This window comes from Arvicola amphibius, chromosome 6, assembly GCF_903992535.2.
Source record: "Arvicola amphibius chromosome 6, mArvAmp1.2, whole genome shotgun sequence".
NCBI classification, from domain to species: Eukaryota; Metazoa; Chordata; class Mammalia; order Rodentia; family Cricetidae; genus Arvicola; species Arvicola amphibius.
In genome coordinates, this window is record NC_052052.2 from 112,345,754 (window position 1) to 112,370,526 (window position 24,773).

Consider the following 24,773-nt stretch of genomic DNA (forward strand, 5'->3'; position numbering starts at 1 on the left):
CAACAATGCCAACAGTGTACAATTCCTTTTTCTCTATGCTCTCACCAACACTTATTGTCTTTCGTGTTTGTTTTTTGTTGAAAAAAAGTTTCTCCATACAGGCTTGGGCCATCTGGAAGTCTCTAGGTAGCCAGGCTAGCCTTGAATGATCAGGCCACCTGCTTCAGCCCCCCAAGTAAAAGGATTACAAGCATTGACTAAATTACTCAACCTCTTTCATCTTGTTGATAGCAACCAATTTAATTATTAATTGACAACTCACATGTATTTAATTGGCAGTTCTCTGTTAACTAAAGAAGTTCAGTTCTTTTTCAGAGTTTTTGGCCATCTGTAAAAAGGTATTTAGAAGTTCTACGTTAGTCACCTGTCAATCTTTGTTTCTTTGTTATGTAACTTACAGTGACAAACTCAGATATTTTTGTCGGAGAAAGTCATTGTCCACCTTCATGTCTGAACCACAGAACTGCTAGGTATAGTATTCTCAGCTAATAGGTTTTTTGGGGGGGGGGAATATTGAACATCTCATCCGACTCTCCTTTGGCCTACAAGGTTTCTGTTAAGAAACCTACTGATAGTCTAATGGCAATTTCTTGGTATGTGACTAATCATTCCTACGCTGCCCTGTACACTCTCTGTCTTTAACTTTTGACAACTTGATTGGGGTGTGTCGTTTTGTTTCTTTCATGCTGGGAATTGAACCCAGGGTCTTATGCTTGCTAGGGGAAGCACTCTACCACTAAGCTACAACCTTATCCCTGACACGAGTCTTTAAGTAGCTATCTTAACTCACACTATCTGATGATCTTTGGACTTCTCGGACATGGTTTTCTATTTCGTGTCTCAGATTTAAAGCTTTTTACTACCATTATTTCTTCAAATACATTTTCTGTCCTTTTTCTCTTTTCTGCATAAAAATATGTATAATATTCCTTGCTGAGTCATATAACTCTCATAAGTCAGCTACACTCTCAAATTCTACTTACTTCTTACTCACCCTTGAAGTGGTTAACTCTTGGGCAGCCATCTTTGATTTCACTCTTCCGTTTCACTAACTTTCCCCTCTGTTGAGAACTTCTATTGAATCCAGGTGTAATATCTTCCGCTGCCATTGTTTTTATTTGTACTTATCAATTTTTCCTTTTTGCTGCAGTTCTAAGTTTATGCTGCATCTTGACGTCAATAAACATGCTTCTGACAATTATTTCAAACTATAGGGTAAACCGTGGTCTCTCTTGTCAACTTGCAACAGCCTATAGTCATCTGGGAGGAGATCCTCAGATAGATGGCACATTAGCATTCACTAATATTAGAAGTATACCTAGCCAAGATCGTTTCCAACTTCCCAGAAGCATGCACAAGTGGAACAGAACAAATAAAAAGAAAACAACACTGGGCTGAGTTCCTAAGGCCCAGATGAAGAGCAGACGGAGGGAGAACATGAGCAAGGAAGTCAGGACCTCAAGGGGTGCATTCACCCATGGAGACGGTGGGATGGGTCTAATGGGAGCTCACCAAGGCCAGCTGGACTGGGTCTGAATGAGCATATGATTAAACCGGACTCTTGAATGTGGTTGACAATGAGGGTGGACTGAGAAGCCAATGATAATGACACCGGATTTTGATTCTACTGCATGTACTGGCTTTTTGGGACCCTAGTCTGTTTGGATGCACACCTTCCTAGACCTGGATGCCTTGGACTTCCCACAGGGCAGGGCACCCTGACTTCTCTTAGGACTGGAGAGCGAGGGGGAGGGTGAGTGAGGGGAGTGGGAGGGAAATGGGAGGATGGGAGGAGGTGGAAATTTTTATAAATAAATAAATAAATAAATAAATAAATAGAACACCTGCAAAAAAAGAAAGCAACAAATCTTAGATTTAAGATTTTTACACTAATAAAACTTTATTATTGATTTTTTGGCAAAAAGCCTTTAGTGTTTTAATACAGACTGTATGTTAAATACTTGTGAGGAAGCAACTATGTTGGAAAGAAGTTTTGATCCGAGAGTACCAATAATTATGATAGATTCATAGCCTACTTTAAGATGACATCCATTCTCCCCTTCATTTCCAAAATTCCAATAGTGAGTTGCTAATGTGAAAGTCAGAAGAGAAGCCATTCCCCATAGTTAGCTGAAGACATCTTTGAGTTTAAATTCAATTTGAAAATAAACATTGGCAGTAAGTATCTAGTGGCTAAAGACAGTAGTTAGAAGTGCCCCTGCAGCGTGGCCTTATGATAATGAATCTGAGAAGCAGTCCAAGCACTAAAATACAAATTTAAAACCCCATCTTTGGAAACTAGGCAGACAACTCAGCCTGAACAGTGTTTACAGCACAGCATGAGGACCTGAGTTCAGATCCTGGGTACCTATCTTAAAAGCGGGGTGCGGTAGCATGCCCCTGTAATCTGAATACTGCAGCGATGAAGACAAGACTGTAGAATTCCTGAGACTCACTGGCCTGTCTAAGAGAATCATTGAACCACAGGTTCAGTGAGAGACTCTGACTCAAAAAATAAGGTAAAGAGTAATAGAGGAGAACAGACCATTCTGGAATCTGCCCCTATACTCCCTACAGGTTCCCTCACTCCCCCATCACACACAAATAGACAAGTAAAATGCAAATAAAAAACATTCCCTAGTTTGGGCTTAAAGAAAGCACGAAATAGGTAGACCTGTAGTTTTGTACAAAGAGAGGGCTTGAGTTAATACCCCTTTAAGAGCCCTAGCTGGGACTCTCATTTAAATTCCCCTTTCCTTTTCACAGCTGTTGCAATGTTTTCCAAAAGACTCTGGAGCTTAATTTGGATTTGAGCACTTTTGAGCCCACATGGACCTAATGAGAAACTGCACATCAGCAGTCTGGTACCACTTACACATCCTTTCCTCAAACAAATCATCTAATACCTCTTCTGTGAGGCAATGAATTTATTAAAGACAAATAGTCAGGCCTGTCGGCAAAGCCTGCAGAATGCAGCATTTTGACTAAGTGACATTTAGCTAAGTTGTAACTCTAATGGCAAACAAAACAGTAGCAGCTCAGTGCTTAAATCTTAGTCCCATGGTAGATATCATTTCCAATATCCTGCACAAACTCTTTGAAAGGTTTGGGGGCCTGGCAAACCCCAAAGGGCTTCTTCAAAATGAGTCAGTGGTAAGGAGGCATCAAGCAAATTTATTGGCTATCGTCTCCCATGATTGAATAAAAAATAAAATTAAAAAGGAAGCCTCAAAAGGGTACTTTATCAAGCTTGGTAATGCCACCATGGCTGACAGTGAGGTCATAAAAGCATATTAGTGACCCCCCAATGGAACATGTTTACTGGTAAAGTCAAAAGGATTGATTGTTTTAGCCAGGACATGACATTTGAGCTCAACATGCTGCTGCTGTTAGGCTGTGACTAACACTGATCGTCTCATGCAAGAGCACAACGAAGGTTAGAAACGAGGCTCAATTATAGTCTTAGTAGACCTGCCAACTCCTCACAGGAGGCTCCGGAACACAGAGCAGACCGCTAGTCGAGAGTTGCCGCCTTACCTCTTATTTAGTCCCACCAGCCCTGTGGTGAAGTCAGGGTCAGTCAAGATGAGCCTGCTTCACACATAAAACAACTCCAGCAGAGCTTGTTGACCATTGGATTTTCTAGAAACCCCCAGACTCCGGGCCTTTATTACAATCAAGCTTTTGCCTTGTTCCATTTGCTCTGCTATGACAGAATGACTGAGATGAGGTCATTCATAAACACAAATTGATTTCTTACAGAGGTTGGGAAGTCCATGATCAAGGCGTTAACAGGTTTAGTTTTTGGACTGTTCCTCATAGACGGGGCTTCTTAAGTATTCTCACATGGTGCAAGAACCAGTAAAACAGAAGGAGGTCTAGAATGTTCCCATGACCCTCACTGTCTTTGTGTACCACCACGCTGGTGATGAGGTTTTAACATATGAATTGGAGAGGAAATATTAGGGCCATAGCAGCTTCTTGGAGGCTGCGAGAATTAATATGAACCACTCAGAGAACAACAAACTGAGCTACACTACCATGCAAAGGTCTCCTGGGGCTCTCATATCAATTCCGTGAAGGGGATTTACTACTCTTCTCATTTTATAGATGAGGAAACTGAAGCTCTGTGCTCACCAGCAATTCAGTCTGACAACGATACAGACACAGCCTCTATGTCTTCCCCATCTGTCCATGGCCAAGGGTGACCTCTACTGAAAATGGTCTTAGAAAGAAATAGGACAACTAATTAGCACAGCTTCTCCATCCACTTAGCTTCCCCTTACATAAATTAATTAATCAAAAAATAATAAAACTCCCAAGGGCTTTCTGTCCATATGTCCCTGGGGAATTTATATATTCAAGCATGATCTAATTTGACCTTGTGAACATGTGAGTGGGTGCTCATATTTATCCCTATTGTGTGACTTGAAAATATGAGACAGGGCAACATTTAATGACTTCTCCATAGTCATGAGATCAGCAAATGATGGAAACTGGATCAGTCGTAAAACTTAGATGGCTTTCAGAATACACTGTAATTTTAAGATGAAGAGGTGAAAAGCCTTGAAAAGAAGTGAAGTTTTAAAATTATCATCCCACTAGTGCCTTATAACCAAGAAACTGGCTAAACATCTTTCTCTGCCCTGCAGTAGAGATAGTGCAGAGTTAGAGACCAGGAAGAGACTGGCTCTTCCAGATTATCTTCCCTTGAAATTGGTTTCATGCCCATCTGAGCTGGGAAAGTTGCACAGGTGCCAGGCCCAGCAAAAACCATTGTGTCTTTCCTGTGCTTAGAAGATAGAGCTGGCAACAAAATGGAGGGATTCCTTCAAACCAGGTCCTGCTCTCAACTTCCTTGATGCTCAGATTCAGCTTCCCTCTGCTTCTACCCCAGCTAGCTGAGGATGATATCTGAAACATAAACTTCATTTGCAGGTTGTAGTCACCTTTTCGGGAGCTGTCGTCCTGATCAAGCGTAGACAATGCTGGTGAAGCCAGGCTCTACTGGCTGCTGCTCTCAGGTTAATATTATGAAGAAAGAGCTGAGACCAGCTTTGGGAATGGGCTTTGAAAACAGTTTGGAGCAAGGGTGTAGTGAGGCACAGAAGGCAAGGATTTACCCAAAGGTGCCATTGTTGCAACCCTACTCTGAGCTGATGTGTTTATGGGTATCTCTTTCCAGCTGGAGGAGCTTACAGAACTTACAGAACCCCCTATTCTCTAAAATGGGTTTCTTCTTCATATCAGCACATTGGAGCCACTTCCTGCTTCTCTTCTCTGTGGCATCATCATCTTCCATCATCCTACATAGACATATGTTTATTATAGTTGTCTTATAGATCTAGCCTTGTTACCAATTAGTCCCTCCACAAGCACTTGAAGGATGTCTTAGGAGACTGAAACACATGAAGACAGCAGCTTGTAACTTTGAAGACTACATGTCAAATAGTCAGACTGGGAAAGTTACACATCTATGTTCAAAGGTTGGTTTTGAGAACAAGGTGCTGGCATAGCTTGTATCTGGTGAAAATGCACGCTTTGATTTGTGAGTGGGCATCTTCTTTGTGTGTCCCCAAATGACAAAGAGTTGAGGAGGGAGAAAGGCAGCTTTTTCTCCTCTCTGCTCATGATTTCTCATGTTCAGAAGAATCTCAGGAGGTAGTGTAGCAATGACAAAATTCAAACTTTTATAAATCACATCATTTATTTTGTCCTGACCAATATCAATCCTGATAATCATTTTCATACAAAAATATTGTAAAGGATTCTTGTAGCTATCTAAAAAACATGTTAGATAAACATCATTTTAAACAGGTTAGATACCCATCATTTTTGTTGAAGATCCAATAATATAAATTATCAGATGAAGGGTTGATACATGCTATCAGATATGAAAGAAAATCACTGGTAACAATTAGATGGCTCTTAGAATACACTATAATTTTGAGATAAAGAGGTGAGAAGCCATGAAAAGGAAAAAAAAATAAATCACCTGTCACCTGTTTGTAACATCACCCACACAAAGAAATAAAAAAACTATAGAGGTTCACGGGTTGGAGTTTTGTTAGTAAAGGAAGATGTTTGTTGGAAACAGATGGCAAGAAACGAGAGCAGCAGACCTTGGGGGCTGCTGTGTAGCAAGCTGCCCACCAGGGGCCTCTCGGAGCGGTAGTTAGAGCAAATGGCTCAGGGCGGGAAGGTGCTTGGGCCCCAACTCATGCAGAACGGGTCTCTTCAGTGAGAAGGTGTGTGTGGATGTGTGTCAGATGATGCCTTAGGGAAATCATTTAACCTCCCTGAGACTCAGCTAAGCCAACCATAAAACTTCCCTGGAAAGGAAAACTGGTATCTGAGTTATTTGTTGCCAAGAAAGAAGAAAAAAAAAAAAAGAGACCCACTTCACTATCGCCTGTGAATGCCCTCTTCCCTTCATGTTTGCCATCATTTGTGGTCTTTCTGTTTATGTAGAATATGCGTTAAATGGAGCAATGCAATGCATGCTGGGCGTTTGTCATTTGCCCAAGGCTGTGTGAGTCCAGCCCCAGATTTGTGAACTTCACAGTCCACGGAAATTTTAAAATAGCATATTGGGCACAACATAAGCCTGTCAACTACTCTTGTGTCTTAGTAGCAAAATAAATAAATGAATGAATGGTAAAAATTTGAATGACTTTTTTAATATTTGGAAAATACTGTGACATAAAAGTTTCACCTCAATATCCTGTTATTCCTTCTTTGGCAATGGCCTGAAAGACCCTATTATGGAACCTATTTGCCCTCTGCTCAGAGAGTGACATTTTGGACTAGTTAGTCCATGTTGTGCAGACCTGAGAAGGCAGGTACTAACAACCCATGCTTTTAGCACAGACCCAGCTGTAGATAATTGAATTCACACAGGTGGAGGTGGCACCTCAGGATGGTGTCCATCTACTGGTAGGTACCAAGGGTGTGCTATGTGCAAAATAGACACAGACATGTCTGTAAAGGGTGGGAAACTAGGTGCCAGGATACTCATATCAGGATGGATTGTTTCCCTTTGAGTAAAGGGAGAAAGGAAAAAATGAGCTGTTTTAAAGGAAATGAAGGTACTTGACAATAAAACCAATTAGAGTAACTTAAGAGCTGTGAGGAAAGAGGATACAGGATCCCGCTTGGAGCACAGCACAGCACAGCACAGCACAGCACAGCACAGGTATGCTTGTGGGCAGCGTGAGAAGATGGCTATGTTGATGCCATGGTTTCTGTGTTGAGTAAATTCAGAGGGATTTGGATGTAAGCAACTTAGAACAGAGCTGAAATTTTAAGAATGGGAGGGAAAGAATGAGTGAATGTGGCTGAATTCAGGGTTTGTGTAACACACAAACCTTTTATCAATACCTTTATTCTTTCAACAGAGGCAGAATTGAGTAGCAATGGAAAAAGAAAGTTGATTGGCCCAGAATACACATTGTGTTTCCCTTTTCAGAAAGTGTATGTCACCTTAGATCCAAACTATGTCCTACAAACAAAATATAACAATTAACGTAATTATGACTAGTATTCAGAGCAGGACCACAATGTGATAGTTTGGCTCTTTAGAAAGGCTTGTCATGGTATCTGAAGTTTCAAGGCAGTCATCAGAAAGACAATGCAGGTGTGGTAATTCAACCAAAGTACAGCCAGCAAAGGGGCAGGAAAAAGGAGACAGTGAAGAACTGGGTCTTTCTGGAACAGCAATGTCATAACCTTTGACAAGAAAGCTTGTCACCAAAGATGAAGGAACTCGATGTAAAGGTGAAAGCTATGACAGAGCTATAACGTGACAGAGATTGGAACCAAGTTTGGGAGAGTTCTCAGTTAGCATGGGAACCCAAAGTGGTGCAATAGAACTGTCCATCAGCACAGTGTCTTAGTCCTTACATTCCAGATGCTGTCTATAGTGTCCAGGAGTCTTAGAGAGCCATACTTATCTAGATACCTAAGGACAAGTAAAATATGCTAAATATATGGAAGCATGTTTTGAATTTGGAAAGATAGTATGCTGCCCAAGAACTTTGGGGTTGATATGTTTTATCACGCTATAAACCTGAGTATCAATTTTCATGATTTAGTCATAAAGATTATATTGTAGAAAATATGGATGGAAAGTGTTGACTCGTTGATGCTACAAAAACCATCTTATTCGTCAATAAATCCCTCAAGACAGGTTGATGTTGCATAATAAGTGGCTTCTTTCCTGAAACTTAAATGTGGGTATTTTATTTATAGTGGAGTGATATAAAGAAACTCCAGATAGGATGGGTATATGCCATAATCTTTCCATTCTTTTTTGATAAATGTTATTATAAAATGTATATATTATACATGTGCTTAGGCTTAATCTCACTGATATTTCTTAATGCTTAGTTTCCAAAAGTTATTTAAAACATAATTAAGATAATATGCTAGATTGCAGCAGGAAAAATAAGGAAATGTATAAAATACTGAAATGGCACCATATGGTTATGCCATTGCAGAGATCTGTCTGAATTAGCAGGAATCTTAGCAAAATGTTTTTAAAAAATAAATCTTTCTTGCCTGTTTAAAGCCTTTTATATGAAATAACTAGACAACGCAATTCCATTTCTTTTTCTATTCAACAGTGCTTTAATGAAAAATAAATGCTAAGATAATACGAGTTGGAAAGTCTGTGATTTAAACCACCCCTGCACAAAGCTTATGCCCTCGTATAAAGCCAGTTCAGACTATGTATGTGTGTGTGCATATGTGTGTGTTTATATATGTGTACATACAAGTTCACATGTCAACCTTGGGTGGCATTTCACAAGATAGCAGTTTACCAGCTAAGTCATATTTACAGCCCCAATCCAGATTTCTTATACTTCATATACAAATATGATATACCTAGACTAAAAGCAAGGTTAACAACCACAGCACACAAGCAGACATCTTGTGGTTTCAAGTCCACTTATTGTAGTTTTGCTCCTCTTCAAAGACATATACACAAATACTATTTGTTTCTGCCATAATTTGCCACACTATTCCTTCAAGGACTGGGAGAGGATGACAGGAAACCTCAGAGGAATTTTAAGACTTTTTAAGGTTTTATATGAATGACAAAACCGCACGCTATCTCTCTGGAAATACTAAACATGTGTTTGTGTATGTGTGTGTGTATATATGTGTGCATGCATGTATGTTTCTGCATTGGACAGAATGAACACTTCTTCCTGGTATAGAGAGACAAAACACAATATTAAAAAAAACACTTTAAGAAGTGAATTTCTACTATGACTTTTCCAAATTATTAGTGATAACTAGACAGTTGCACAAGATATTCCTTGGAAGAACCTTACCAGGAAATGACCAGATACAGCAAGGATCCCAGACAACTAACTATCAGTTAGAATTATCATGGACTTGCTTCTACATAAACTAGGCAAATATGTAGTCAGTTGCTGCTGACTCTCAGGTAGGATCATTCTTAGCACGTTTTCTCCCTGGTTTATTTGCCTGCTAACAATTGATTGGCCTTGATGTTCTAGGAACTGCCTCGCTCTTGCAGGTTTAATTTCAGATCTCACCAGGGTATTCCCAAAGTGCAACACCCACTGACCTACTTCGGAATCAGGTAGGCAAGTAGCCCATTCACTCAGGCAAAATTCTCAGGAAGATAAAAACATAATCTTCATCTTGCCCTCTTCCCAATTGCTTAACAAATATAACGGTTCCATCCAAAGTTAAAACACTGAATTTTTTGCCCTATAGGTTCTTGTCGGTGAAGGAAACCTTGAATTCTGTTTTCTAATCCTCCTGAAATGCCCAGTAGGGAGAAGGGATATTTATGGAGGATTGTGTGAAGGACATGAAGTCCATAAATTCCCCTGACTGGTTTACATTTTACCCTTGGATCAAAACAGACTGTGAGAGAGTGATATATTTTAGCTGTTTTCATTGAGACCCTCTATGGAATTGTTCCCTGCTAAATTGATTTTTGATTATTTTTTGTTTTTAATTGAATTAAGGGTAATTGTGAGAAACAGAAAGGTAATTGTATGTGAGTGAGAGAGAGAACACATGCACAGGGAGCCCATTTATTCTTCATTCCAAGTTCTGCCTTCAGTGATTCTGATTAGGGTGGAGCCCAGAACTCTGTATTTTATCAAACTTTGTGAATGATTTCAATACAACTATCTGGAAGATACATTGTGGATGAAACTACCCTCAAGAACCCAGAGAAATAACTGGATAATTAATTCCAGAAAATTCCATATATGCATAGTAGATTCTATGTGCAATTTCTGGACTTTTGGAAGTGTTTTCATAGAGGATAAATTAAAACCCTTTTTACTGAAAAAATATTTAAGTCTTCCAAGTGCATTACATACTACTTCCCAGAAGAGCACAGGAGAGAGATTCTCCAGGTTTTGGCAACAGCTTTTGCAGAATAAATAGTTGGGATTTGTTTTCTTACTTTAATTCTTACAAAATATCATGATAATTTCTTTGCATTGTCTAAAAGAAAGCTTAACTTGAGAAATTGATTTTTCTGCCATGCAGGTCCTTGTCAGAAAAAAACCCTGAACATTGAGCTTGGTGATATATATACAAATCCTGGTACTCAGGAGGCTAAAGCAGGAAGATCAGAAGTTTGAAGTTTCTTCAAAAATAAAAATCAAAAACTTTATCTCTGTTTAGTCATTTTCCTAAAATATCCAGTATTTGTTTAAAAGACAATGCTATCATTAATGCATATCTATTTTATTCTATATGATCTACGTAATCAAAACTCCCTTTGCTGAAATTCACCCTTGAATATATTACCTTTTGTGTTATAGACATTCATGAATAAATAAATATTATGATCAATTAAATTATTCTTTTGTATTAACAAATAATTGTCAAATTGAAGTCACCTCGTAAGTACTGAGGTAGGTTAGGAAATCCCATTGTTTTTGTCGTGCAGTCCCTTTTGACAGCGGTGAAGCAGAATTTCCACTAGAATGATGGTTTGAGAGTAATACCAGAGCTACCCCCTATAATTTTCTAAAGAGAGAAAAAACATACCAGTACTTTCATATATTTTATACACAGTTAGATAACAATTTCTTTTATGTTTTGAGATGGAGTTATATTAAACAGCCAAGACTTTTCTGGAACTCACTCTGCTTCCCAGGCTGACCACAAACTCAGGGCACTCCTTCCCTCTTAATCTTCCAAGTAGTAGGATTACCGCCAAACACCACCAAGCCCAGGCTAGATGTAAAACTATTTAAGGCACAAGAAGAAAACTGAACTAGATGTAGGACTCAAGCAGGCAATGACACCTGAAGGAAGCAGGTAGAGTTTCTGAATGCAAAAAGTTCACTGTACCTCAGACTGAGGAACCTAAAACTGGGTACCTCAGACTTCAATTCAGTGTCACTAGTCAGAAACAGGGAACAAGGCTTAAAAAGTCTCTGCAGGATTTCAGAGGAACTCATTGATCTAGTTTAGCCATTCTCCATAGCCTGGTGTGCAGCGTGCTATGTGTGGTGGAAGTTAAGTTATATGACAAAGAGAAAAGGATGATGACGTAATGATGATAGTCCTAGTATCAACGATAACTATGATGGGTAATGTTAATTGTCAACTTAACAAAGATAAAGATCACCTGAGACACAGACCTCTAGGCATGACTGTGGGGCTGATATTGACTGCACTAGCTGAGGTGAGAAGACTGGCTTACTATGGGTAGCCCTGTTCCCTGGTTGGGATCTTGGATTATATAAATAGAGAAAGGGACCTGAGGAGATGTATGCATTCATCTACTCTCTGCTTCCCGGCTGTGGATGCAAAACAACCAGTTGTTTCATGTTTCTGCTGATGCGAGTGCACCACACTGAGGAACTCTACTCAAATTATGAGAAACTAAACCCTTTCTCCTTTTACATTTGTCAAGATATTTTATAACAGTCACAGAAAAGAAACAAAAGCAAATGTGTGCCGATGGTGATGACGATGGCAATGTTGACGTCAATCATAACACTTATACTGGTGGCACTGAGGACCATGCTGCTTATTGGGGCTGGTGGTGATGATTCTGATGACGTTGATGACACCCACTCTGGTTAGTTCTAATTGCCACATGACAAAACCTAATGTCACCTGGGAAAGAAGTCTCGATTACAGATTGTCTATAATAGGCTGGCCTGTGAGCATGACTTTGTGTATTGCATTTGTTAAATAAACTGACATGGGAAGACCCAGCTCAGCAAGTGTCGAGGGGGGAGGACACTATTTCCTAAGGAAAGGCACCTGAAATGTATAAAGAGTGGAAAAATCAAGTTGATAAGAAGCAAGTGAACACACATTCATTCCTTCCTCTTTGCTCTTGACTGTAAATATAACTAGGCACTTATAGCTCCTACCACTGTGACTCCCCTACTATGATGGACTGTAACCCAGAACTGTAAGACAAATAAACTCTCTTTTCCCTGAGTTGATGTTTGCTAGGTTATTTTATAACAACAGAAATAATTCAAACTAGGACGACGTTGATAGCAATAATGGGTGTGATCTGTGCTGTTGGTGGCAATACAACGGAGATTATAATTATGACGACGGTCTTGATGGAAATGATGGCCATGATATCGATGAAATTATTGATGATATCAATGGTAATGATAATGAAGACAGTGGTGATGTCAATGACACTGACGATGATGCTGATGGTAATAATGACCATATTTTTGATGAAGTTCTTAATGATGGTACCAATGATGATGATAATGATGACAATGATGATGCTGATGGGATAATGACAAAAAAAACTATGGCAATGACAATGATCACCGTTACGTTGATGATGATGATGATGATGATGATGATGATGGTAACAATGATGAAGACAGCCATGATGACTAGAAAGATTTGCACTTTTCTTCAGATTCTAAGTAACATAAAATATTTCTAAAACCCATCAAAACTTTGTGTAATTTAGGAACTAAAGTCTGCTCTAAATCATTTCTAAGACTGTTTGGCATGCCCAACTCTACCATAGGGTTGGAATTCCAAGCACCAACCTGAGTATAAATGTTTAAGTCCCTGTCATATTAGAGTTGATTTATTTGCACTTGGCAACTCTAAGATAGTTTCAATTCAATTCAGACACTGTGTAAGCATCCCCTCTGTCATCCGAGGAGCTTTCCGAGTATTTACAAATGTTAACTAGATATCAGATTTACTTACTTGAAACATAACTTGTGCGTGTTTTACAGTATGGATCTTTTCTCTGGTTTATTTTTCTAGTAGTTCTCCATAGGCCATGTCTTATTTTATTATTTGTTATGTGTGCATGTATGATGCACTCATACTTGTGCAAATGACAAATATGGAGGTTAGAAGGCAACTTTTGGGTGTTGATTTCCCTTTTGTTTTTAGGGTCCCTCTTGTTTTTAGTGTTGTGCCACATATTCAAGGCTAGCTGGCTCAGCAAGCTTCTGTGCAGGTCTTCTGTCTCTTCCTCCCATCTCATCACCAGAAATATTGATATTTCAGATGCAAGCCACTACAGCCGGCATTTTCCATCAGCTCAGGGTATCAGGCTCAGGTTGCCAGGCTTGCAGAGCAAGCACTTCCATCCCCAAGGTTGATTTTATAGTAATCTTAAAGGAATTCAGATCAGCAATACAGATTTCAACTACATATGAAAAAGCAATTTGAAAATCAGCCATACCATATGCACTATCCTGAAAATGTAATGTTAATCAGAATGAAACTGTTTAAACTCAATAGATTAATCAGGATATTCTACTCAGAAAAAAAAGATTATAACCTATGATGTGGTAGGAAATTTAAAACAGGAAGAAAAGAAAACCTAAAACATATTTAAACCAATAAAAATAACTATATATATACATATATATATGTATATATATGCCAAACCTCATCAAATTTCAGTACATAGGTATACTTTGGAAAGTCACAGGAGAGCTTCCTTGAAGCTTCCCTAATGTATCAACAGTGAATTGAAGCCTACTGTAGGCATTCAAGAGGTCAATGATACGCTATACGTATACACTCTTGCCACCAGTTCACAGCTTGGGGCAAGAAGATTTCATTCTTCATTTTTTGGTACTAGTCTGTATTAGTTTTACAAAGCAATTAGTTTCATAAAATATTTCTATTCAAGCATGTTAGCTATTTTGATTGTGGTCACCCTCCCCTATGACCCTTTCTTGTTCCCTTCTAGTCTTCTTCCTCTTCCCAACTATTCCTCTTTCTATTTTCACAACATACATACAGGTGTACAGTTGAGATTTTACATATGAGAGGAGCCATGGGATGTTTGACTTGTGTGTCTGCGAGGCTGATTTTCTACCCAGGAATTAGATAGCAAAGCTCATTACATTTGCTTGTACAGTTATTTAAAAGCATTCCACAAAGACACATCAGTGCTGTCACCTGGCTGTAGTAAGTTTGCCATACTTCAACATAATCAGAGCTAGAGCTACCTAGCAGTTGGTGCTCTGCCAAGCTGAAAATAACATTTAACAGGCTCTTAATCTACTGCATGGGTTATAGTCCCCAAGGGTGCTGTTGTAGTCCACAGATTTTAAAAATTAGAACAAAGGGTCATTTTCTCTGAAGATTCGTACTTGGTAGTGTTATTATTGCAGTTTTCAAAATCAGACATTCACTAAGAAGCACCTATGCAAATATGTAGACAAGAAGCAGAAATCCAGAAGACATAGTTTCAACCAAAGGAAGCAGGTAAACCCAAGAACCCAAGCTAATTTTCAGAAAGAGACATGGATATTGTCTAAAGACAAAATTATTCCTTCAATATTTTAACATTTAATTTGAGAATAATAAAAACAGGATGGTATGTGTTTTCTATCTGTTCTATTTTCTAACGTTTTAAATATAAACCTTATTGTAAAAAACCTTACAAGTAAAACACATCGCACACCAAAATTAACCAGACACAAAGTCTTCATCAATGAACTTATGTTCAGATAGACTAGTCATTCTGAATCTGTGAGTCTTCACATTGGGTTTTAAACTTGCCCTATCAAATATATTTTTATGCACTGATCCACCACCATAAAAACAAACAAAATAATCCACAACAGAGTTAGTACTAGAAATGCAAATTTTAACTTTTCTACTGAATACCTAAATCAGTATATTGAGTAAAAAATTGTGGGAGTAGTGTAGGTTTTGGGGTTACATGCTAGGTGCTCTTTTGCTTATGAGTATGCATATTTACACTGTGCCTAGTAAACTGATGTTTAGATTCTAGCACGTTTGACTATACTAATTTTTCAGACAAAGGACAGGACCACATCCATTTTTCAACAGGATTCTCTCATCACTGACCCTAATGAATACTTAGTTGACTAAGGAAAAAAAAATTTGTGAATCTAGCTGAGATAGGCCACTGAAAAGCATTTGATGGGATCATCATGAAGTGCTAACAAATGTGCCCTTGACTCCTTCGACTTCATTTCACTTGGCTTTGTAGCTCACAGAGACTAACATTAGCACTTGTCCTCCGAGTCCTTACATATTCATTATTCTTATCTGAATATAACATAGTATAAAACTGGAATACCGACCCTTATTTTAAAAATACATTCAAAGAAATAAATAGAAATAGGGATCAAATTATAAGGCACAAATTAGCAAACAATAAACAAACTTTTCTCTTCTGCGCCACCTGAAACCTTGCACAGAGCACAAATATTCCATTGTCAGATTGCAGGGATGAGATGATAGAATATGATACTGCTGAAAGCCTGAGTCTTGAGTGAACTTGATCACTTAATCAAAAGGTGCATGAGACAGTGACTTCTACTTTTGTTAAAAGTTGTAATGATGCATTTTGAAATTTAATGAACAGACATTGAAACTCCCAATTGAGAAATTGCCTCCTTCAGATGACCTGTAAGCAAGTATGTTGGGCATTTTTCTTTATTAATGATTGATTTAGGAGGGCCCAATTCACTGGGCATGCCATCCCTAGGCAGGTGGTCCTGCATTGGTATAAGAAAGCAGGTTAAGCAAGCGACAGAGAGAAAGCCAGAAGGCAGCATTCTTTCATGGCTTCTGCTTCAATCCCTTGCCTCCAGGTTCCTGCCTTAAGTTCTTACCCTGACGTACCTCAATGATGGAGTCATCCTGAGAACTGTAAGTGGAAACTAACTCTTCCCACCCTACACGGTTTTGGCCATAATCTTTATCATAGCAATAGAAACATAACTAAGACAATATTCTTCTCTGTCTTAGTCTAAACTCATTTTTCCAAGTCAAAAAGAGACTGCATTTAAAAAAAAAAAACACATTGAATGAAGGATCAATTTCCACACCACAATATAAACATCAGCAGTTGCTAAGGGCTGAAAGAAAGACCAAAAACTTCCAACTGAAGCATTTTCCAAATGAGCCGTAGCTTTCTTCTGTCTTTTCTCCTTTGAATTTTGCAAGAATCCAGACAGGCAAGCAAAGGAATTGTTACCCACTTTTTAACATGGAAAAACTGAAACTCCAAGAGGTGGCTCATTCAGCTGTGAACACAGGCAGAACATGAAAGCAGGCCTTTTGTCTCTGTTTTTCTCCCCCACCCCCGACCCCCAAAATCTTATGTCGAACAAACGTACAGCCTTGTTGAGAATTGGGTTGCATATGGGAAAGGCTGAATAAGGAGAGTGCACTGTAGGTTCTGTGTCGATGAAGTCTAAGGGCTGGACTTTCTCAAGGTTGCAGGACTCATTAAACCTAATTTTGTTCATTTCATTTTTATTTTCCACAAACTCAATGCACCTTGGCTCTGGACTTTTCAACTAATTGGTACTGTTAATTATCAAGCAGAATTACAATTGAGGTGACAAAGCTTCAAATAATGTGGGCTTCCCCTGAGAACACACACTGCTTAAAGGCTTTCCTCCATTTTTAGACATGTTATCAAAAGGTTTTTTTAATCAGTTGAAGGATATTGATACATTCAGTAGGTGCCAGAATGTTAGGTGTCAGTGAGATTATAAAACTGGTTATACCAGAAATAGCAACAAAAAAAAAAAAAAAAACCTGTTTCCACAAAGAATTGCAATGTTGTAAGAACTAGAAGATTCTTTTATTCGCCTGTTAGTTTACTGTTAACAGGTAGGATGCACTCCGTTAGAACTCGCTTTTCAAACTCCCTTCCCCTATCCATTAGGCTTAAACATGGTTTCCTAGCTGCTGACTTGTGAGCTTCACAAGGCATGTTAACTTTGAGAGACAAAGGCAAGAACCAAGTTCAGCTCTTGGTTGTCTTATTTCAGTGTTGCAACCACCTTGACCAAGCCATTTAGCAACTGAATTTTCTTTCCCCAGAAAAACTGTTTTATTAATAATCTTTCCATTTATTTCATACACGTATACAACATACTGCGATCATATGCACCCCTCTCCAAACCTCTCTCTTTTACCCCTCCTACTTCTACTGTCTCTCTCTTATCTCATGTCCGTGTTTGCGTGTGTGTGTGTGTGTGTGTGTGTGTGTGTGTGTGTGTGTTTTAATCCCACTAATTAGCTTACAAAGTAGCAGTTTCCTTATGGCATTTTACATTACTTATTTTCAGCTGAACCTCCCCCTCATTTTCAAATCACAAGTGTCCTATTACCCCTACCTCTCTTCCTTGAGGCCTCTATTTTCTCTTTCCGTGGGTCTCTTGACAATTTCCTGGTCTCTCTATGCACTCATCCCCACATATAAATACATAAAAGCTAGAAACTGAAACCCACGTGTGAGGAAGAACCATGCAGCGTTTGTTTTTCTAAGTCTGAGCTTGTTTTACCTCCCTCAACAGAATCTTTTCCAGTTTCAGTCATTTCCCTGAAATTTTCATAATTTCATTTTGCATTATGGCTGAATAAAGTTCCATTGTATGTCTTTACCATGTTTTCATATCACCTATTTATCTGTTCTTGGGCTTCTAGGCTGATTTCATTTCTTAATATTGTGAATAGAGCAGCAATAATAAACACAGATGAACAAGTATATGGCAAGATATAGCGTCCTTTCAGTGAATGACCATGAACAGCATAGTTGATAGTTCTGTTTTTAGGTTTGTGAGAAACTTCCACACTGATTTCTACACCAATTTACACTCTCACCAATGGCGAATGAGAATTCCTTTTTTATACTCCCTGGTCAGACTTTCTTGTCATGTGTTTTCTTGATGATAGACATTCTGACTGGGGCAAAATGGAATCTTAATGTGGTTTTAATTTTTATTTCCCTGATAGCTAAGAATGTTTAAAAATTTTAAAAATACTCATTGGCCATTTATATTTCTTCTTTTGAAAATTCTCTGTTCAATTCACTTACCCATTTTCTTTGGTGTGTGTTTGTGTGTGTGTGTGTGTGTTTGTGTGTGTGTGTGTGGCATATGTGCACATATGAAGGTGCATACACCTGTGTATATTCAGTAGACACTGACAGACACCAGACACCTTGCTCTATCACTCCCTCATTACCCCTCTGAGGCAAGGCCTATCTCTGAACCTGAAGCTAAACTTGTGTCAACAAGCCCCAAAGACCCTCCTGTCTCTGACTCCCGCCGTGCTAGAGTACCAGGTGTGCACACAACCATGCCTGTCATTAGCCCTTTTTAATTAGGTCATTTGTTTGCATTTTTAAATAATTCTTATTAGTTCCTCGAGACTTTCATACAATGCATTTTAGACATATTTACCCATATCAGTTCCTCTTCTTACCAGCTTCTCAACCCTCCAGCCCCTTCCCACCCAACTTTGGATTTTTTTTTCTTCTTTCACCATTGAGTCCAGTTCATGCTGCCCAGCTAGTCTGGTGACTGGGGCATGGTTTGGTGTGTGGCCATCCAGTGTGTGTATATTATAGATAGTAATCCTTGGTCAAAGGTTTCAAAAGCCTTTTAATCCCATGAGGCCCCATTTGTTGACAGTATTTGCCACAGTATTTTTTATAAAGACCATTTGTGATAATATAGTTGAGCTTATCTTGTAAATAAGGAGGTGATTATAGATACACAATTATTTTATCATGTATCCTAATGCTCTAAGTCATTACTTCCCTGTAATCTACAGTACAGAGTCGCCGGCTACAGATGTCTTCCTATTGCTTGTCTAAGCAACAGAACCCTAGTCTTCCTCCAGGGCTAGTCTGGGTAATATCTTTCTAATGGCCGATATTACAGCTACTCTTTGGGGCTGTTTGCTCCTTGGTGGCAATCTTTTTCACAGACTGATTGACCATACATTTGTACAACTATTATCTAGGGCTACGATGGTTGATCAGTTGAGGGAGTGATGGTAAGCTCACTTTTATGTTACAAAACCTTGTAAAGGTGAAGCCTCCTCACAAAATGTGTGCAGTGTGTTAGTTTAAATGTCCTTAACTTTACTGTCTCTCTTGCCACCATAGGATAAGCTACGTAAGAAAGAAATTGAGAAAAAGAATGTTGATAAGAATAGGCTGTGGAGATGGCCCGGTGGGGAAACCATTTGCCTGCAGAGTAGAAGAACCTGAGCTGAATCTCAAGAGCCCATGTAAAGCAGGATTTAATAACATGCATCTGTAAACCCAGCACTCCAACCAGGGACGGTAGCCTGGCACATGGAATGGCAAACTACAGAAGGAGGCAGAAGGCTGACACCAACACCCATGTTTGCATTCTGTGGCATACTCACAAGCGTGTACACACATTAGACACATATTCATACACTCTGGTATAAGCACATGCACAAAGGGTTTTAAAATGGTTCACAGCTACCTCAGTGCCTCTTAATACAGCCCAACCACAGTTTACCATCCTTCCACTCATCCTAGGTGTCCCCCCCACCTCCCACCTCACCTCTCCCCTAAATCCACTCCCCCTCTGTTCCCTCTTCAGAAAAGAACAGGCCTCCAAGATATGTATGACAGCCAAATAGGACAAAACAAGATACGATAAGACAAGCAAATGCCATCTTGTGGAGGCTGAACAAGGCAACCCAATAGGAGGGAAAAAAATCCCAAATCAGGCAAAAGAGGCAGAGTCATCCCTGCTCCCACAATTATGGAGTCCCATAAAACTACCACAAAAAAGAACTGCCATAACATATACCCAGAGGACCAGGTGCAAACCCATGCAGACATGGACTTTGCACTTACGTCTCTGTGAGCCCAGGTGAGCCTTACTTAGTTGATGTTGTAGGTCATGTTCTCCTTCTGTCCTCCATCCCTGCTAACACCTACAATCTTTTCTGCCCCTCTTCTGGGGAGTTCCCTGATCTCTGAATGGAGTGACCCAAAGGAGACCTCCAATTTAGACTCTCTCTTCATATAATGTCTCCCTGTGTATCTCTGAACCCACTCCAATCCACCGCTGGATAAAGCCTCTCTGATTATGACTGGGCAAGACACAAATCTGTGAGTGAGCAAAGTATCATTAAGAACCTTTTTTGCCTTGCCAGCCCTGTTTGGTTCTACCCTAGGTCTCTGAGCTATCAGGTGTCCAGTGTAGGACATGGATTCCCTCTCATGATGTGGGCCCCAAGTTAAACATTGATGGCGTTATCCCACATGTTCTGTGCCACCACTGTCAAGTACATCTTGCAGTTAGAAATTGTAGGCAGGAGGTTTTATGACTGAGTTGGTGTCCAGGTTTCTTTTCCGATAGCCTGCAGAGTACCTTCTTGCACCAAAGAGACTGGAACACAGTAATCAAGGCTCCAAGCCAGCACCAGCTCGACATCTCTACATTAAGTGAACTGTGTGGATGCTGTCCTCAGCAATGGGGCCCCACTGTCAGATTTTAGAGAGAAAACTTCTTATCTAGCATCAGGCTGGGTTGTTTGGGGTCTTCCAACAGAACCCCTTGGCCAACAACTCAACCAAATGCAACCCGGTCCCACCACTGGAAGCCTTCCTGGTTACAAAAGATGGCCAGTTCAGTCTCTGTGTCCTCCATTACTAGGAGTCCTCACTGCGGTCAGCCTGATAGATTCCAGGAAGCTTCCTCTAGCATTAGATTTCCACACTGTCCCTCAAATGTCCCTCAATCCCAGCTGTCTCTCCCTGTACTCTCTTCCTCATTGCCCCCACCTGATCCCTCCTGCTCCCATCCCCAAGCACTCCCAGTCCCCCCACAGAAACTATTTTATTTCCCCTTCCCAGGTAGATGTCCCTTAATAAGCCAAAATCACCTAATACCTTTGCCAAATTGAAGTTGTTGTAGTTATTTAATCCCTAAATATTCTTGTGCTGTGCTTTTAAAGATGCTTGTTTGAGACATTTAGAGTTAAGACGACTTAAGACAAGGTGTATTGAAATGAATGACATAATAATAATAGGATGATAATTATTGTTCAAAAATAATTTCCATCTTCATTGACTTCATGTTTTCAAAACTCTGAGACTGGCATTATTGTCTTCATTCTTCTAACACAAATGTAAAATTCTATCGTAAGCTAAAGAGACAGATCCAAGAAGATAACATCATATTTCCTCTTATGTGTAACAACAAAACAACAAAAGGGGGAAATAAGCAATCAAGGGAGAAAGTAAAGGCAAGAAGTTATGACCTGAAAACAGAAGAGACACAATTAAAGATGAGAAAGGAACCTGGGTGGGGGTAGTGGAAGTGAAAGGAATAAGAAAATGAGGATGAAAAGAAAATCTAAATGTGTGGATCTCCTTTTAAGTAAACACATGAAGCTGTGGCTGCAGAGTATTTCCTCCTTTGGAACCACAGGAAAATGCTAGCTCTCAAGCTGCTGTGGCATGCAAGTGGCAGATAAATGTCCAGACGCCACCAGATGACTTAGCTCTGGGTCCCGATATACTTCATGTATTCCAGAAATACACGGTCATGCTCTGCCAAAAAGGACAAGGTCAGCTGACTCTGAGCCTGCTCAAGTTAATGAGAAGCTGGTCAAATGTCTAAGAGTTAAAATAACGGCAAATAATTTTGGCCAGGAAAGGAGCAGATTAAGGAACATTTGGCCACCATACTTTGCACAGCCTGGAGAAATCTGGAAGAAAGAATCTAACTGATTTGAGCCACATCATTGTACTGGTAGGCGCAGTGCCAGCGGTATGTGGACCTTGAAGCACAGCAATCCATCCTTACCGCCAGAGAAGGCATCATACAACTGCTGTCAAAGGAGAGGACATATTGCACTCTAAAGGCTGCCCGATTAGATCAGTGTTTTTAAAGAGCAGACCCCGTAATCAAGTATTGCAAATATTCATCAGCATTGTCCAATTAAAGAAATCCCCCACCACACATGTGACTGGTTAAAAGAAAAATGTAAAATATTTGAGGTAGGAAGATGGCTTAGTCATCAGAGATGGCTTGATGTACAAGCATGAGGTCCTGAGTTCAGTTTCCAGCACCCATAAAAGTTGGACGTGATGGTACACGCTTGTTATCCCAGTACTAAGGAGGTGGAGACAGGTGGATCCAGCACTTTCTGACTGGTCACTCTTGTCTAGTCAGCTTCGAAGGAACAACACCTGACACATGGACAGATACACCCACTCACACACACACACACACACACACACACACACACACACACACACACCATGTGCATATAAAATAAAAATACTCAGGGAACACTTCTCTGTTCAGAACTTGCATGAGAGTGAATTTATAAACAAAACACACTTGCAATGAGACACAGATTATTTGCACTGGAGGAAGGGACTATTGTTCACTAATCAAGAGCTAGAAGTCTTCTGCTTCCCCTGAGTAATAAGGTCTTTCCTAGAGGGTAAGGCTAATAGCTCTGTGAAGATCCCTGCAGCCCTACCAATATCAATGACAACACAGTCTTTGAGGGGAAATATATATCTAATGTCTTCCCGTCTCAACGCTGCCATTTGGCCCTTTGTCTATTTTCACACCAATTTGATAATGTACTCCCTGAAGGTCACTCTTTAGGAAATGCCTTAATTAAGATTTCTGCCTGCAGCAAATTGTAGCCACTATAATATATCACACTCTAGCAAGCTAGACACAGGTCATTGGCTACTCAGATCCGGTCATGTGGTGCGAACAAATATTTCCATTTTCATTTTGAACTGGGTCATTTTGAATACCATTAAGAAGGCAGCACTGACTGTAGGATTTTGTACACACTTGGATTCTCTGGGTCTGTGATTATGTCTGTATCTTTTAAAAATGTGTCTGCCTCAAAAGTCTACACCAGTTTATAAACTATGAATTAGTTGCATGTTTAAGAGATGTTTTACTATATAAAAAGTAACAGAATGAATATTTTATATCAAACACTTTTACAAAGCAAAATGAAAAAAATAAAGAGCTGTCTGACCTTCTCTGATAGTTTCTGTGATGTTTGAAAAATGAGTAGTTGATATATGAATATTAACATTCAAGTTTGCACAATGGAAAGATCCCAATCCACTCTAAATTCAATTAATTACCATCCACCTGTGTTTTCATTCTCCCCCCACCACTCAGCTCTCTAGAATCACGTCAAGCACTGACTTCACATCAAGGACAATTTCTTTAACCCAGTCAAGGAGAAATCACTATCATTTATTTTCCGATCACTGTTGATTCAGGAGAGATGTGAGCCTGAGTTTTTAATACACATGAGCCTGAAAACCTAACTGTAAAGCAGGCACCACTTTTCATATTTTACAATGCCTAAAACTAACCCAAAGTATATTCACTGAGCAATGTGTACCTTCCCTCTTCTCCCTTCTTCATCTCTTTCCTCCTTTCCTCTTCCTTTCCCTCCTCTCCTCTGCTCTCCCCTCCTCTGCTCACCTTTGCCCTCTTCTCCCCTCTCCCCTCCTCTCCTGATCTCTCCCCTCATCTCCTCTGCTCTCCTTTCCCCTTTCCTTCTCCATTCCTCTCTCCATCCCCTTCTATGCTTTCCTCTCTTCCCCTCCCCTTCCCTATCTCTTCTTCTTTTCTCTCTGACTGTATTTTGGATGATTTCTCAAGTAGTAGTTTAAGGCTTTTATCCTAGCCAACCTCAGTCCCAAAATAACATGGTGTAAGGTTATGGTCATTATTCCGGGCATCAAACAGTAAACAGTAAGTCAGGGAAGAGCCAGCTCTCTCCACTCACTAAATGGTTCACTCTGCCCCCTTCTTCTCAGAAGCTTAAAAGAAAAGGAAAGTCCTCATCCCAAGCAAAATTCTCTCCAAATTTCTATAAATTTTTACCACATTCTTTTTTCTTCTAAAGATGTGTGCAAGTGTTTTCATGCATGTTCAGTCTTTATTTTTCTTACTAGAAATAACTTGCAGCTAGAAAGCCTAAGAAATGTAAGCACCCTGAAGGTTCCTAGTTGGGTTTGGTTGGATCAAGTTTCCAAGAACTTTCATGAAAACTTCCCTCAGCTCCACTCAGCTGGAGACTTTGAGATCCCAGATTTGCTGTGCAAGGCCTTGGCAAGGTGGGACAGAAAGTCAGGCTGTGGGGCTGTGGGGCTCCAGCCCCCTCCCACATGGCTTGAACTGGGTCTGGGGCTCTGCCTTTATATAGGTTCCTAAAGATGATTCTGACACAGAACTTGGTTTTGGAGCCAGAGAAATCCCAATCAACTAAATTAAAGTTGAAAACTAGGGAGGGAAAAATGCTAAATATTTTTCTCTCTTTTCCTCTTCCAAGCTCAAAATTAATATTTATTTTCTGACTCTAAGCTCAAATAATGACAGATTTGGAAAATTTTAGTTTGGGAGTCAATCCTCCTCTCCTTTCTCAGACAGACAGACACACACACACATACACTCACACATACACACACGCATGCACACATA